The sequence below is a fragment of the Nelumbo nucifera genome, chromosome 3 (genome assembly GCF_055504915.1).
Source record: "Nelumbo nucifera cultivar China Antique chromosome 3, China Antique-T2T, whole genome shotgun sequence".
Classification (NCBI taxonomy): Eukaryota; Viridiplantae; Streptophyta; class Magnoliopsida; order Proteales; family Nelumbonaceae; genus Nelumbo; species Nelumbo nucifera.
This window is the reverse complement of record NC_142651.1, coordinates 23,237,876-23,255,280: the sequence shown is the minus strand read 5'-3', so window position 1 is coordinate 23,255,280 and position 17,405 is coordinate 23,237,876. Positions and strand designations below refer to the sequence as shown.

The following is a 17,405-nucleotide window of genomic DNA, read 5'->3' as shown; positions in this document are numbered from 1 at the left end:
CATTATCAGATCTAAGAACTTTGATCTTGGCATCAAACTGGGTTAGGATCATTTGGTGGAAGTTTTGGGTCAGGGCGGGAACCTCATCTCGTGAACGCATAAGATAAACCCAAGAAAATCGAGTATGGTCATCAACAAATAACAAAAAATATCTGTACCCACCCATAGAAGGGATGTGATATGGCCCCCAAACATCAGTATGCACAATATCAAAAGAACTATTACTCCTTTTATTACTCAATGAATAAGAGTTTCTACAATGTTTAGCAAACTCACAACTTTCACATTTCAACTGGGACAACTCAACAGACTCAAACAAAGTAGGAAACAGACTCTTTAAGGACCGAAAAGACAAATGACCCAATCGGTTATGCCAAGCATAACCGGACTCGCAATCTGAGAAACAAGTGACTTCTTATCCACTGACTCTTCCCGACGAGAACTCTCCCCGAGCAGATAGATCCCATTCGTCTCACGCCATTCGTCTCACGGCCAGTCCCAATCACCTTCTTCGTCTCCAAGTCCTAAAAAACACATCGGTCAGGGAAGAAAGTTACTGAGCAGTTCATATGTTTGGTAATACTACTAACTGAAAGAAGGTTAGTATCAAGTTTAGGAACATGCAAGACAGAAGACAAGGAGATAGTATCCGATAGTTTGATGTCACTCTTGCCAGAAATGGGGACAAGAGAGCCATCAACAATAGATACTTTATCCCTACCAGAAGATAAATGATAAGTGGTAAACAATGAAGGCAAGCTAGTCATGTGGTCGGATGCACCTGAATCTATTACCCAACAGGGTTCAGTAGTACCTGGAGCTGAGGCATGGTAGGCTGAGGCTCGAGTACCTGAACGTGCGAAAGCAGATGTGGTAGGGGTTGATGGTGACTACGGTGACTGAGCTGAGTTCCCAACTTCCTTTTCCAACTGTATTAGAGCAGCCCAAACTGCAACTAAGGTCTCTAAGGGTGTGCCTCTTGTGCCAGACGAGGATGCTGAATCAGTAGTCACGGCCACATGAGCATTACCCTTCTTGCTTCTCAACTTTGCCGGGACCAAATGAGGATGCAACTTCCAACATGTTTCTTTTGTGTGTTTAGGTTTCTTACAATGCTCACATACCACATCCCTTTTATATTCCTTCTTCCTATCCCTCTCTGAATCACCCCCTGGTTTGGGTTTAACAGCTACAAGGGCCGGTGTAAGAGGCTGAGGTTGCATCATGACTTTTCTCCTGGTCTCTTCACTATGCACTAAGGAGTATGCCTGAGAGAGGGTCGCACTATCTCTGGTCAAAATCTGTTGCCGCACAATATCATACTCTGAATTCAGGCCTGCCAGAAACTCAAACACCTTGTTTGTCTCGATGTGCTTTCTATGTGTCTGTGCATCTTTGGGACTCTCCCACTCAAGAGTCTCTAAGTGATCAATCTCATGCCACAAGGACTTCAAGGTAGAGAAGTAAACCGAAACCGGTTTCTCTCATTGTTTAAGAGTATTCACTTCACATTTCAATTCATATGCTCTGGCAACATTAAGGGGTTGGGAGTAAGTTTCTTTCATAACATCCTATATCTCCTTGGTTGTCTTTACCCACAAGTAATTTCGGCTGATATGAGGCTGCATAGAATTACACAGCCATGTCATAACCAAGTAGTTTTCTTGGATTTGGAGGGTTCTTTCACATCTCCCAAGAGATACCCTACTTTACCCCTTCCCCCAATAGCCATCATGGCTGATTGGGCCCATTCCAAATAGTTTGATCCATCAAATCTTACGGTTGTAATCTGAAAACCTGTCTTAGAAACACCACCATAACTGCTGTTCCCAAAACTGCCTTCTGCCTGATTCTTAAACTCCATTTCGGTCAAGAACCAGTAGTCTCAAAAATAGGGTTACTACAGTCAAAAACAGCACTTGGACTATATCAATCACAATCAAAAATCAGTATAGAACCAATCTGTATTCACGGTATATGTGCATGAAACAGGTATAAGTCTGATCTGAAACCAATTAGCAAACACAACAGCAACAGTTCGTACAGTTTTCACCCCTTAGAAGAGTTCGAAACCCCAAAAAAGATATGAAAACAATTTGGAGAATAATCTGATATGCTGAAGCAGAATTAGGGTTTTAATCAGTCCTTAAAGACAAAACCGTACGGATAAGACTTGTAGTAGGGTAGATCACAAGGTTCGGCCCAGCATTAGGGTTTGCCGCAGGGTTAAGACAAAACCCTAGAGAATAAAAGGAAGAAAGGAAGAAAACCCTAGAGTGGTTCGGCCGCCCTTTCTAGATAGGTCCAACCTATCTTCTCTGATAGTACTTCTCTTAGAAAATAAAAAACTTACAAGAGAATGCTGTTTGCTGCCTTCCAAGGTTACCCGAACCCTAGCCTTCTTTGATTCTTCCTGATCACCAACACTCTACAACCGTGGCAAATCTTCAAACAGCTGCTAAACCCTCTGGCGATCTCCAAGAATCAGTCAACGAACTCTACTTTCTCAGCTTCCAGCCTTAGATGGTTCTCATGTGGTCGGCTGGACTAAACTCACATGAGAAACCCTAGCTCTGATACCAAGTAGACGTTCAAGACTGCTATCAGTCTTGAACCCTAATAGATTTTAGGTTCGAAAATAGAAGTAAAGGTATAGAGAAGAGAGGAGAAAGAGAAGAGAGAGCAGTAGAACACAAGAGTTGAAAGGAGGGACAGAATCTTAATGTCCTGCCGCCGCCACTTTATCTAGTATTTATAGGTTATGCTCATTACATGGAAAGGACAGATCTGCCCTTAGTATTTACATAACAAATAGAATAAAATAAAACTGAAATAACCAACTGACCACCAGCTAACCCTAGGATGACTAGAACACATTCTACCCTACGAACACAGTGGGACCATAGCTGTGGGGCCCACATCAGTGTTCTCTACACTTTCCTTGGAGGAACCCGAACAAACCTTGTCAAAGAAGTTCTCCTGAACTTTTCCATTTTCAAAAGAATTCATACCTTGTCCATTCCAATGATTTAAAAGGAATGCCTAGGTGCATAGGCAAGGTGCATTTTAAGGTATGCACCTCGTATAGGCCCTAGGTGCAACATTATTAAAAGGCATGCACATGGTGCGTCTTTTCAAAATTTGCATTTTTTTTCTCCTTTTTATGCTCAGTGACTGGTCTTGGGATGAAGCCCAAACAAGTCCATGTTAGGGTCTTAAATTCTTGATCCCTATAAAAAATAATCTTATAATTTTAATTGTCTTTTAAAATATTTTTTATTAGGATGAATGAATGAACAACTAGGGGTGCAAGTCTAGTGTCCAATTTTAGGATTTTACACTACATCGGGCTTAGGTTTTTGGGTTGGGCCCATTTAAATTTTGACAAAATCCCAACCTGAGCCCGTCCAAATTGCACCCCTATGAACAACATTAGCAAGCCCCTATTTACTAATGTTGTTCATTCATTCATCCTAATAAAATATATTTTAAAAGACAATTAAAGTTACAAGATCATTTTTTTGGTAGGGATTGAGAATTTAAGACGCTAACATGGACTTGTTTGGGCTTGCCTCAAGGGGCTTGGTACAAAGGTGGCTCGTAGAATCGGAAATGCAAAATATCTAACACATTGGAAGAAAGTAAAGAGATTGAGAATTTTATATGCTTGGATATGTTTTATATGTTATGTTTGATTATATTTTTAAATTTTCATTATGAATGTCTTTTACATGTTATGTTGTGTATTTTAATTTGAAATTATAGGTTTTTTTTTTTAAACATCTATTTTAAAACTTAACTTTATATTTTAATTAATATTAATTTCAGTATTTATATATTTTTATTTTTTTGAAATTTTGTATTTTTGCACCTTGCTTTGTAAAGGTGCGTTTCTCTTGTCTTGTGCCTTGCTCCTTGGGTGCAAAATGCCCCTTGCACTTTTTTTTTTGTGCCTTGCACTTTTAAAACAATGGTCCATTCTCAATGTTTTTGTTTTTCAACTCTTGAAAGACCCTCCTTGCAAACTCTTTTCTGCCCAAAAAGAACAAACCCAATGTTTTACTCACCTCAATCTGATATTTTTTACCCAGAAAACAGAGATGGCAGAAATGAAGTACATCTTGGTAGCCATTTTCAGGCATATTTCAACATCTGTCCAATTCAGGTATTGATCTTCATGTCTTCAGAAATTCAGGAGTTTTTGGGCTTGTGAATGGAGTTTGAATAGGGTTGACCAGAGAAAGAGTTGGGTAGGAGAATAATCTGTCAAATTTAGATTTTGAACGTCAACATTTGGGCTTCAGTTCTGGTAGAAGAGTGTTTCATGAAGAGGATGACGAGGCCACAGTAAGGGTCACATCATTTAGATTTAATTATATTTTAAAAAGTTTTCTTTTTGTGCTTGGGGGGGGGGGCTGGATCTTGGTTCCTGTTGGATTGTGGACTGATCTTGTTGTGAGGGGAAAGATGGGTTATCAGCAGGTTTTGAGTAAGAAAAACAATGAGGTTCAGCTGTTGTTGAAGGTCAGATCCTGGTTGAGGTTGGTTCCAGATGTTAGAAATGCTCAACTTTTAAGAATGTTAAAATTGGAAATGGTAGGGCCAACAAAACATAGGTGATGATGATCAAAGCTATCTTGTACATGTCAGGTGACTTCAGACCATACGTGTGTAGCATTCAATAGGTTGTCCTGATCAAGATGGTTTCAGACAGACATTATCTTTGCAGCCCATACAGTAGCATGGGAAACTTTGGAAGATTTAAATAGTAACAGGGGTCTTGGAGATTTTAAGGGATTTAAAACTCCACCACAGAAGAAGAGAAAGAAAGAGGGTATCTTCCAACCTTTAAGAAAACAAAGTTTGGGAGTTTCTACAGAAGAGAAAGGTGGTGAACCAGTGAGGAACAGTGGAGCAGGAGCTTATTTGGTTGATGAGGCATTTTATTGTGTATTGTCTAGGTTTAAGAGTGACAAAGAAACAGGGACTGACCTTTCTTTTAGGTCATTGAGTGGCAACTGAACTATTTTGACTTATTGATTGAGGATATCATTGAGAGACTTCATAAGGGTCTCCTGTCCTTGAGAATGCATTGATGACGGTACCTGTATCAGTCAATAGCTCAAGTAATTCATGGATTAGGAGCTAGAGAGGCTGGTGGAAATATGAAAGGGGTTGGTTGGCCTTTTGGCATGGTGGGGAATGAGATTGTGTGCCAAAGGGAAGTAAGCTTTAGAACATTTTGGAAAGGTGGTTGATCGTGTTTTAAATTTGGACTCTATTGGGCTCTCATGCAGAAGAAATCTCCCATTACGTTGGTAAAGATAATTAAGGAAGCTGGAGAAAATGTTTTGAAGGGGATGGTTATTAATAATGTCCAGTTTTTGGATGGAGTAATCTAGATTGGTTTTAAAGAGGAATCCCTGTTAGAGTCTCTAAAGAAGTCCATTTGGTCAGGAAAGGTGTCCCTCCTTTTCTGTCTCAGGGATCATAAGGATGCATATGGATACTTTTAGCTTAAGTGTAAATTTCTGATGATGAGTAGGGCTGGGAGCGAGGATTTAGAAGGTTCAGTGGTTGATAGAATAGCTGATCAGTATTCTATACCAATGTTTAAAATGGATAAGGTGTAAGAAAGAGTATTAACCAAAACAATGGCTAAGGTGTAAGGCAAAGTGTTTCAATTTCCTGAAGTGTGAAGCATATGACTCAAGGTGTATGGTGTAAACCTAATGAGCATGCAGTTTTTTAATAAAATTAAAATGAAACTAAACATGGGATATCATGATTATTCAAATTGATGAATCATATTGACTAATAAGAAATATAACCAAGCATGTAGTATTGTTTGATTCTCCTTAAAACAAGTACTTATTCGAATAAGTACTTGTTTTAAGTGGTGGGACCACACAATAAGTGGAAAATAAGTACTTATTCCTGTTTGGTAAAAAAGCCAGGAATGAGTGCTTAAAAAATAAGTAACTTCTGGCAAGCTTTTTTTAAGTGCTTAATCAATAAGTGTTTTTCAAAAAATGTGGGAGGATCGAGTCCCTAAAAAAATTCAATATTCCCAGACTACCCCCCATGAATGGAGAAAACCCTTGTCTTCTCCATTCGTGCAGGTTGAACTTGTGCAGTGACGACAGCTATCAGAGGGGTGACCATTGACTTCACGGACAATGACAACCCTTTTACTGAATTCCTGGATGTTTATGGGTCTTGTCTTCACCTGGGTTTTGAATCTTTTTCTGTATAGCAGTATTAGAGAGTAGAGCCAGGAACTATTTCTGCTGATATGCTGGGGAAAGAAAGAAGAGAGATAAAAGGCAAAGGAAAGAAGAAAGGAAAGCATAAAAATACAAGCTTTTTCTGTCTGTTTGTCGATTCACATCTGTTCTTCACATCTTTCGGTTGTGAAGCTTGTTTCTATGTGGGTTCCGATGGAGAGTGATTCTTGTCATTAAAACTGGGAAGAAAATAGTTCAAGGAAAGACAATAATATTGGAGAAAAGGGGAGTTTTCTCTTGTTCTATTACATTGTTTGAACAAGGTTATAGAAGTTGAGAAGAAGTTCTCATGGAGAAGACCTGGACAATTCTTGTTTCTGGTTATTTGATGGGCGATGGTTCTGTCATCTAGCAAAGACCTTTAAAATCCCTTTTACTGCTTTCTGTCCTCTACATTTTGAGGTGGTCTGCAAAATAACTCCTTTAAATCTATGGTGACATTTAAGTTCAGTTCTTGCTTTTGTGTGCTCTTCCAAATTATCTCAGGTTAGTTGAAACTTCATATTATGTTGTTTCCATTGTATGAATCTTTCTTATTGGAAGGAAAAACAATCTAATTTATTTTCAGGTGTTTGTTGCAGCTTGAATAGGTGTAAGCTAAGGCTTCCCAGTAGCCAAGAGTAGCTTGGAGCCCTTTATGACCCACCCATGAAATAGGGGTTAAAAATGTCATTTCTGCTAAAATAAGTATTTGTTGGGAAAGTGGCTCGCCAAACGTTCCCACTTCAGTAAGTACTTAAAATAATTATAAGTGGTTTGGCAAAGGGGCCACCAAACAGCATTAAGTACTTATTCAAATGAGTACTTAGAATAAGCACTTGTGCAACAAGTACTTATTTCTCAAACCACTTAATTACCAAACATAACCATAATCAACTAAGAAAAAATCATACATTTGTTTAGACCTACTAAGTCCCTATATTTTTACAGATTTGGGAGTTGGGAAATTATCATTGGTAAAGACAAGCCATTTGGCAATGTCTTTGAAAAAGATCTTTCATCCAAAACCAAACATAGAACCCTTGTTTTTGTGCTGAACAAGAGGGAGGAAGACTATAAAAAGATATTAACATACAGTGTAACAAGGAAAGGAGATGGAAATAAGGGTAAGAAGAAGAGGGGAATAAGAAAAAGGAAAGACCACTCCTGCTCGCTGCCAAAAGCAGAAGTTGGGGCTTGGGGGTATAGATGGGGGGGGGGGGGGGGGTCATCAAGGGACATGAAGAATGAAGAGGAAGAAAAAAATTATCTTTTTTTTGATAAGTAAACTTTAAGATTTTATTGAAATAAACTATAATCAGAAAATATTACAAGAGATCCATGGAGAAGTGTGAGGTAAACCTGTTGTAGAGTATAAAACAAGTTACAAATGAGTCCAAAACAACTGAACCCTATTTAACCCCTTATTTGGCTAAAGTATCTACCATCCCGTTAGCCATCCTTCTTTTTTTATCAGTAACACAGAATTTTATTAAAATTTAATGAAAAAGGGATTACAACAAGAGGTTGTTAAAGCCAAAATCCTTACAACAAAACATTCTACCACTCTATTAACATTGAGCCCAAAACAAATGATGTCTATGTACTCCTTGCTTAGCTAATCCATCTACCAAGCCATTAACAGGCCTTCTAACCCATGTTACATGAATGTGCATCTGTCTTCATAGCAACTTGAACTGCCTGAACTCATTTCTAAATTACCGTAACACCCCTTCTCCATTTTTCAACCAATCAATGATTATCTTTGAGTCCCCTTCTACAATCAGCCTTTTGATCCCCATTTCCTTTGCTTTTTGCATCCCAACAATAGCAGCCATGAATTCTGCTCTCATTGAATCACCCTGACCGGTCCCGAAAACAGACCACAAATATTCCCACCTTCATCTCGAATCACTCCTCCAATTCTGGATGGGCCTGGATTTCCCAAGTTGCTTCCATCAAAATTAAGTTTCATCCACCCATCAATTGGGGGGGATCATACCTCAATGAGGTTTTGTTTTCTAGAAGAAGAAAGAGATATCGATCCCCAATTTCTGAAGAAGCCTTCCACTGAAAAATCTGAAAATAGTTTCAAAGTCTTCACCCAGTGTGCTACTCTTACAGTAACAGTCTCAATAACTCCCCCCTTATTTCATTCTCTATCCTGAAATATTCTTAAGTTCCTCTCCTCCCTAATTGTCCATACTACTGCTGCCCTTGCACACTTCCACAATATTCTACCTCTCCTCTTTGTGCCTTTTAGAAAATATGGGCTAAAGAGCCTTTCCAATCAAATTGGAAGGATCCACCTGCAACCAAAAAGAGAGCAAAAGCATTCCCAAATACAGCAAACAAAAGGGCAGGAGATTAAGAGGTGGTAAGCGGTTTCACCATTAGTCGTCCTTCTTTCCCATTGAATTCTTAGAGTCATATTGCTGGTAGGCCATCTAAATCTCTTGATTTCATCCTTGTAAGCCCATTATTGGTTCCTGGTCCTTTAACCATCCTACTACCAGCTTAGAATCCCTTTCAATGACTAATTTATCAAAATTCAATTGTCTTTCTAACTGCACCCCTGTAGTACAACAAGAAGTTCAACTCTAATTGAGTCCCCCACATCGATTAGTCCTGAAAACAGTGCAACAGAAGTTTCTTCTTTTTTCTTGAAAACACCCATACACCTGATGGACTTGGGTTTCCCTGACTGCTCCCATTAAAGTTTAGCTTAATAAAGTCTTCTTCAGGTGATGACCAAAAGGAGGTAGCTTTTCCTTGAAGAGTTTCTTGCCACTAAACCCCAATTCCTTCAAATGCCACTCTTATTACTATTATTCTCCATCACCACCTCTTCACTTCTTTCTTTCTTGAGGATAATTCTAGCATTCCTTTTTTTTTTTTTTTTTGAGAAATGGTAAAGTATATTGTATTAAGCGTGTAAATGGAGTGTTGTACATGGGGTGGAAAATCCTCAAGTTACTATAATAAGATAGTTACAAAAGTCGGCTTTGGTTGAAAGATTGTGTGGCTTTTCCCAAGAATATATTCCAGACGTGAAGAAAGGTTCTCGAGATTCTCAGTCGTCCAGGCGTGCGGGAAGGGAGCAGCCGAGCCACTTGCTAAGATGTTGTGTATGATTTCATCTATGTGAGAGGATTTTTCTATAAAATTTCTGCTGTCCCTCTCCATCCAAATAGACCATAAAGCTGCTGCAGATTTCATATACCAAATGACTTTGCCATTAGTAGAGAGACCTTCAATGTTCTATCTGTCTAGAAATTTCAGGGCAAAGTTAGGGAAGACTAAGCTTAATTGTAAATTGACCAGCATATGGTTCCAAATAAGCATGCTAAGTTGCTAACTGGGGCAATGCAGAAAAAGGTAATCTGCATCTTCTTGTGAAGCATTGCATAGTAGAGCAGTTGGGGAAAGAGATTAGGATTCTAGTATTCCTTTCTTCCCAAATAGTCCAAACCAGTGCTATCCTTGTACATCTCCAAAGGACTATTCTCCCTCTTCTCTTGGGCCATCTAAACATGGATGAATCAAAAGTCTGTAGAACTCTAAAGGCAAGGTCCACCTACACCCAAACAAAGAGAACCTTTCCCAAATACCTGTGGTAAATGGATAGGAGATCAGTAAGTAGTAACAGCTCTCCTCGTTAGATGTAGAAAGGATGCGCCAATTTGGAGTCAAGCAAAGAATAGGTCTCTTCCTTTCTAAGTTATCCAAAGTATTAATCTTCTTGTGGAAACTTCTCAACAAATAGCACCAACTTTAGGGGGAATAGGTTTCCTTAGAAGGAAAAAGCTGGGGGAGAAGAGCAAAAAGATGTACAAGAAAAAATCCCTTTAGGATGAGAAGACCAAAGATGCCTATCAGATTTTGAAAGGTCTAAACAAACATTTTCAAGAATTTGCATGAAATTAGCACCAAGTCAAGTTCATGATCTCTAAACCCTCTTCTAAAGCCCAAGTCCCAACTTGATTACTCCATTAGAAGGGGAAAAGGAAGAAATAAACTTCATGATTGGTTCTTTTTTAAACAAAGAGATGGAGAACAAGGAAGGGAAAAGATCCTTAAGTGCAGAATTACCAACCCACACATCTTCCCAAAACAAAATTTTATTCTCAGAACGCATCATTCCTAACAAAGCTGAGAAACTGAGGGAAAATACCATTTATGGCTTTCCAAGGAGAGGTCAAAGTTGCTTAACAAGATACATCAGCATCCCAACCATGAATACTTTCCACCACTTTATACCACAATTTCTTTCTCTCTCAATAGGTCACCTCCACAATCATTTACCAAGAGAGCTGAATTCATCTTTCCAACATTGCCTATTTCCAATCCCTCTTTCTCTTTCCTCCTACACACTATCTCCCACTTAACTAGATAATCCTTTTGTCCTTCTCCTGGCATCTAGCAACTAGCATTTTGGCTCCTACAAGGCATCCCTTATAATTTTTTTCTAATTTCAATTCCTAAGAGCAAGAAAATTTATCAAGTGTATTAGTGTTGGAGGTTATAGGGGTATATTTGTAATGTTGATAAACTTTGGGGACTTGTATGTATTTATGGGAGGAGGGGCCTATGTGAAATTTTGATATAATTGGGTCTTTTGCTTATTTAAGCCATTGGTTGTGTCGGATTAGGGTTGAGTGAGGTTGGATATTTTGTTGTGAGCCTGTAGAGAGAGGTCAGCCATGATCTCTTGTTCTCATAGTGGATGTTTTCCCTCTTCCCGTGGAGGTAGGCTACTGAGCCGAACCATGTTAAATATTGGTGTTTTCTCTTTCTTCTTATTTTCTTCTTGATTTTCTATTCTATTTTATGTTAGTTGACAATTAGGAGCTCAAATTTGTTGTTCATGACCATGGGGATTAAGAAATATAGGGATGAGGACATTTAGAAGACTAGGCATCTCATGACTTTCATGATTCCTTATTCCTCTCCTAAAACCCAAATCCTAGGAAATGTCTGGATATAAGTGGAGGTCATAGAGGATATAAGCTGTTTCTTGTGCATGGTGATGGAGTAAAGCCTAGAGAAGCGATTGCAAAGAGGTTCACAATTCACCTAGATGTCCTCCCAAAATCTAGTTTTGTTTCCTGAAATAAAATCATCCTTGATATGCCTTTAAAAGGTAGGTATACAACCTCAATTTCTTTCAATGAAAATTGACAACTTTGCTAGCAGATCTCAGGTCCCAACCATTATGTAACCTTCTCCCTGATGAAATATTGGTTCAATTCAATGTGTTTAATCTTATCATGTAGTACTAGATTAACAATGTTGATTTCTTCTTGATTATTGCAATACAATTTCATATTAGCCTGGAAGTAGAATATCTTTTCCTAGTCTATTATCTGTATATCAAGCTTCGGATGACTATGATTAGCATAAATAATTCTTTTACCCAGTGACCCCTTTAAGTAACTCAGTATCTATTTTGTTGCTTCTATAAGGTGAACCTGAGACTGATGTATTTACCAGCTTAACACACTAACAACTTAACCAATGCCTAGCTATGGCTAACATAGTCACAAAGTCTACCGACCAACCTATGAAATGCGTCCTTGTTAGAAAACATGTAATCTTGATCACCACTAATCTAATGAGTAGGTTCAATAGGAGAAAATATGGGATATTCTTCGATCTTCCTCTGAGATAAAAATGCCTTTCTCGGAATGAGCCACTTCTATGCCAAAAAATTATCAAAGATATCCTAAATCTTGATTTCAAACTCTATAACTAGAAATTCGTTCAATTTCTTAATCTCTACAGAATTAGTTCCTGTGACTATGGTATTATCCATATAGACAATCAGTTCAATCAAGTAATCACCATCTCTCTTGATATAAGTAGAGTATGATCAGCATATAGCATGTAACTGGTTGAATCCAACTATCTAAACAATCACTACTAAACCTGTTAAAATGTGATTGCTTTAAGGCATTTATTGACTTATTTAGCTTATATACATTCCCTTGGCTTCCTTGTACTAGATATCAGGTGGAAGTTCACTTCTTCCTATAGTCCAAGAATAACGATAGTCAATTCACTTTAGGTGCAGAGGTCTCATGATAGTCATTTCCATATGTCTGTTTGTATCCTTAAGCCATCAATGTGGCTTTATATCTCACTATCAATCCATCAGCCTTATATTTAATAATAAACACCCACTTGGAGCCTTCTGGTTTCTTTTTCTGAGGGACATTAACAAGCTCCCAGGTGTTATTTTTCACAGATGCTTTCATCTCTTGGTTCATTTTATTCCTCCACTCAAAAACTTTATTATCTCTACAGATTCCAGATTAGAATGAATAGACAACTGCTGACATGGTGTTCAACCCCACTTAAAGAGATTGCTCCGTTCTTACCGCTAGTTTATATGTAACTTCAGAACCCTCCATATACAGATTGTTCTTATTCACTGAATTGGAATCTTGATCTTCTGTCATGCTAGGGGCTTGTCGTACTGATTGTCACAGTTTCCTTAAGACTTGGAAGATCACCACAGGATTAGAAGATTTAAAAATGGAAAGGAACCCAAAAACTTGGAAGTTAATCATTACTGTTGTTAGTATTATCTTTGTTAATGACAAACCTTAGTATCCTCTTCTAAAATTCCTGAAAAGAAGGTACCAGTATCCAAGAGACTTCTCTGCAATTTCTGAAAATGAATTAAAGGAATTGAAGGATCAACAACTTAGCCTTCCCAAGTCTCAGTAGCTAAGAAAGGTAGGAATCTTTTGAAGTTGTATTCCATTTGTGGTCTCTTGGGGAATGTGGAAGGAAAGGAACAAACTAATTTTTTAAGACAAATCCAAAAGCAATGGGAAACTTTGTTCAGAGATTGGGAACCGGTTGCTAGATCAGATCTTAATTTTACTTTTGGATGGCTGTGTTAGGGATCTCTGAGGAAGGAGAGGCATCTGTCAAGGTGATTCACAGTGCAATCTGTGTGATTGTTGCCGGTAAGGGTTTGGCTGAGAGCCAGGCAGAGCTCCAGCAGTGCCTAGTTGGCAAACTAGAGGGCTCTAGTGTTCACCTGAAGGAGCTTGAAGATTGGAGTGTTAAGGCCTGGTGGTGCTGAACAAAACCAGTGATCAAATATCTTGCAGGTGGGTGTCTCGTCTGCTTCTTTGACTCGGCAGTTGAATCTATCCAAGTGCAATCCCTAAGCCCTTTTTGTTTTAAGGGCAAACATGTAGTTCTTTATAGCTAGTTGGCAAATCCTAAGAGACTTGAGGCATTGAAGGGTTACCAGAGATGAAGAGTTTGAGTGTTTAGTCTTCCACTTCATACCTGGTATTGGGCAGTATTAAGGAGCTGGGAGATGTGTTAAGTGGTTTCGTTGATGTCACCAAGGAGAACCTGGAGTGCAGTTGTGTCGATTCCCTCAGACTCATGGTTCGGGTGAAGTTACCTTGCTAGATCCTGTGTTCAATGACCTTAGAGGTACAAGGAATAATTCATGTGGTTTGTGTGGTGGTGGAATGTGCTTAGTCGATAGTGGAACAAGGTTCAAGCTGTGCTCATCAAATGGTTGGCAGGTACCAATGGCAGGCAGCTACTCAAGAAGATTAGGGTATAGAAGAAGCCATAAATACTCAGGTCTTTGATCAGGTTGGGTTGCAAGGGGAGGATGGTGAGAAGCAAAATAGGCCAACAGGGAGTTAATTTATGTCTGTTTAGCAAAGGGAGGCAGTAGGCACAGTAGATGAGGCAAACTTTGGGGGCAGAGCAGTAGGTTAGGGAGGTAGGAGGCAAGGTTTCACTGTTTAGAGAGGCCAACAGCACTGTTGAAGGAGAAGACAGGTGGAGGCCCTGCATTCCCATGACACAATGATGTAGAAAACAGAGTGGTGTTTGTAGGGATGGGTGCTAAAGTGGCTGCTATCCCAACATTGCCAAAGATGATAAGTGGAGAAACTTGCTTCGGTGCATCGATACCAAATGATGGCAGTGCTGTTTTGGTGTTGATCCTATGTGTTCAAAATTTTCAGAATTCAAATTCTGGTTCTTGTTGAGCTCTTGTTGCACGGATGGAGACAATGGAGTCCCAAGTTTAAAAGCAACCGGGTTAGTCTGAGGTTACGGGTCATGCCTAGGACCCAAACCTACAGCATAAGTGCCGATCAGGTCCATATGGGAGAGGCTTGAAAAGGATTTAAGGCCAAAAGGAATTATGACCCAGAAAAGCCATTATACATAATCTCAAAATTGTGGGTGGATTTGAGGGTTTTCTCGAGCAACCCAAGTTGAAGATTACCTGTAGAAGGTTGCCTTTAAAGGATATGGGTCTTATGGCTCAGATGGTCAGTGATGGAGCTTCTTGTGAGAAGGGTTTAACTCAATTGGCAGTAGAGGACAATCCAGGTTCAGTATTTGAAAACTACAAGGAGTGGACTGTAATTTAAGTGAGGCTATTCCTAGTTCGATGGGGATTCCGGATGCAAGACCCTAAGATGAAAATGTAGAGATTGCAGCTGGTGAGGGAAGTGGTGATCTCAATTCGATAGAGTAGAGAGTGGATTCTTTGATCAGATCTGAAGAAGTTAGGGGTTTCTTTTGTAGGTGAGGAGAGCATTAGGGAGTTGCTTAGATCTAAAGAGCTCCTGGATCAAGTGGCCCATTGATGTAAACTCGGGGTTGGATGCAGATATGGAGGAGCATGGGGAAGCACTAGAGTAGGCTCATGTGAAGTCTAGGCCCAACAAGGACAAGCAGGTAATAAGGACCCACTCTATGGAGCTAAAGACCAAACCCTAAAAAGAAGGCCATATGTGAGTGTGCCCATAATTGCATGAACTCACGTTTTTGGCAAGAAGCGATTGCATGGGAGTGCACGGCTACTAAATTAGTAACAAAAATATCGGTGATAGTTGATTAGGAGTAAATCTTGGTGTTTATGTTTACTATTTTAAATAACTATTATTTCCTTTCCTATAATATTTAGTTCCTATTTTGGTAGTGGTTGTAATCTTCAATTTCTGGAAGCTTGCCATTGTACTCAAAGATAAATATATTATTCAATCAATGGAAGGGCAACTTGGATGTTGGATTTTGAATTGACTTTTGTCTCCATCTCTCTTCGTGGTTCTTGCTAGCATTCTTTCTAGCACCCACCCCCACCCACCTTTTACTACAGTTAGTAAGCTTAATCTGATAACCCTGTTGCAAAACTAGTGTTGACTGGGGTATACTCAATCAAAGCAACTCGATCTACTCTTTGATACGGGAAAGAGATGGAAGTGGCAAAAATCTTGCACTTAGAGCTTTTCTGGTTTGGGTTCTGCTGCTAGCGTTGGTTTCTGGTCTGGTTTTGTGTGAGGTTGTCTTGTCTGGTGGGTGCCAGGGTGTGGGGGATTTTATTTCTCCTGGTTTTTTCGGGTTTCATCTCATATGTTTAGTTTGTGGAGGTCTTGGTTTATAGTATGTTTTTAGGTCCTGGGCCTGTTAGGACCTTCCTCAGGCTCTTGTCTGGTTGGATAGTTTTATGGTGGTGGGCCCTGTTTGGGTTGGTGTCCATTTGGTGTTTGTTTGCTTTGTGGTCATGGTTCTTGGCCCTGGTCTTTATGTTGTGTTAGCCTCTTTGTATATATACTTTTTTTCTTCTTTTCCTTAATTAATTATACCTTACTCTTTCCAATATTTTCCACTCTAATGCAATACAAAAAAAAAAAAGAAAAAGAAAATCAATAGCTGAAATTCATCAGAGCTAAGAGGAATGAATCCCTCTTCTCCCTTCCCAAAATACAGTATACATTCAGTTGCTGCATTTGGAGCAATGGGACAGCTGGATTACTAGTTAGTTATACAAGTATCTGAAGGATTCTTCAGCTTAAGCATTTACTAGAATTTTCAATATTTATTTGTGTTGGTTGTTGATTGTAGGGTGGGTCAAATCAGCTATGTATTGAAGGTGCAGATTCTCAGGTGGCGACCAAACTCTCTTTGACTCTAGACTGGTTTGTGAGGAATATCCAAATGCCCGCAAATAGGAATCAAGGAATTCAAGGACCTGCTGAAGCTTCCAGTCCATCCAATAACAAAATTTCCATGATCAATCATGACATAGCTGCACCTCAATTATGGATCACAGGAAGGAACCAACTAAGGGCAGCCCAGTTAACTAGGCTCCCCCAAATGCGAGGTCTGGGGAGGGACAGATGTATGCAGCCTTACCCCTGCGCACACACAGGAAGACTACACTCAGATATCCTGGAAAGAGCTCAAGCTGTCATTGTTCTGCAGAGCATGCATAAGTCACTGCCCATGCATCTGCTGAGCTTGTGAGTTTGAAGTATGGTTTGTGGATGAAAGAAGGGAATTCTTCAGTCTTTGAATGGATAAAGGTGGACACCATACAAAGGGCCTCTACTTGGAAGAGGGGTAATCAAGGAAATAGCTGGGATTTGAATATTGTTGGAAATGGTGAATTTGGTCAATCAACTTTGGGCCTAAATGCACCAGCTATGTACAAACAAGCGCAAGGCAGGAGAAAAAAAAGAAAACAGAAAACCAAAGTAATGAAAGCATACTCGATTCATTGTTCTCAGAAGTGGTTGGTTACATATTTTCTGTTCACGTGTTCCAAGTTCCAACTGTCTTTTATTTTTGCTTTTTTAATGGTTGATTTTATGTAATTCTTGTATATATATACTTTTTGTATCTTTAACCATCGTTAAAAGTTGAAAATCATTTGCTGTGAAATCCTGTATTTCCCATCTTATCAATTGGGATCACAAAACTTATGCTTTTTGTCAATGAAAAACCTGAGGACCATAGAACTGGAGATAATCATGTAAAAATATAACTTAGGTTTGTATCTAAACATAGATTCATTACGAGTTAGTTGACATTAGAAGTTTTAACACTATGCATTGGCATTGCAGTTATCAATATCAGGATGAATTCCTGAGGACTCCCTAAATCCGAAGGACTCAGGACTGGCATCCCTTCTTTTCAGTTGATATTATTGCCATCCAACGAGAATGGTTCATCAAAATAAGAAGCATAACCTTAACTACATCCTACAAATGCTGCACTATCAAGTAATTAATAATGGTACTCTGGATGAACAACATCTCTAAAAATGCTCTGTGAAAACGTTCTCAAGATGCACTAGTTTGC

At 39.1% G+C, this 17,405-nt stretch overlaps 1 long non-coding RNA gene across 5 annotated transcripts in view; it reads left to right on the top strand.

Moving 5' to 3' along the window:
* The window catches only part of LOC148801031 (uncharacterized), a 48,897-nt gene extending 31,851 nt beyond the window's left edge, over positions 1-17,046 (top strand). For 4 of the 5 annotated variants that reach the window (XR_016084280.1, XR_016084279.1, XR_016084277.1 and 1 more), the window contains one exon: positions 16,167-17,046. This is a non-coding gene — a long non-coding RNA (uncharacterized LOC148801031). The remainder of the gene's footprint in view (positions 1-16,166) is intronic. The other variant, XR_016084281.1, reaches the window with a different exon arrangement.
* Positions 17,047-17,405: the final 359 nt, after the last annotated feature.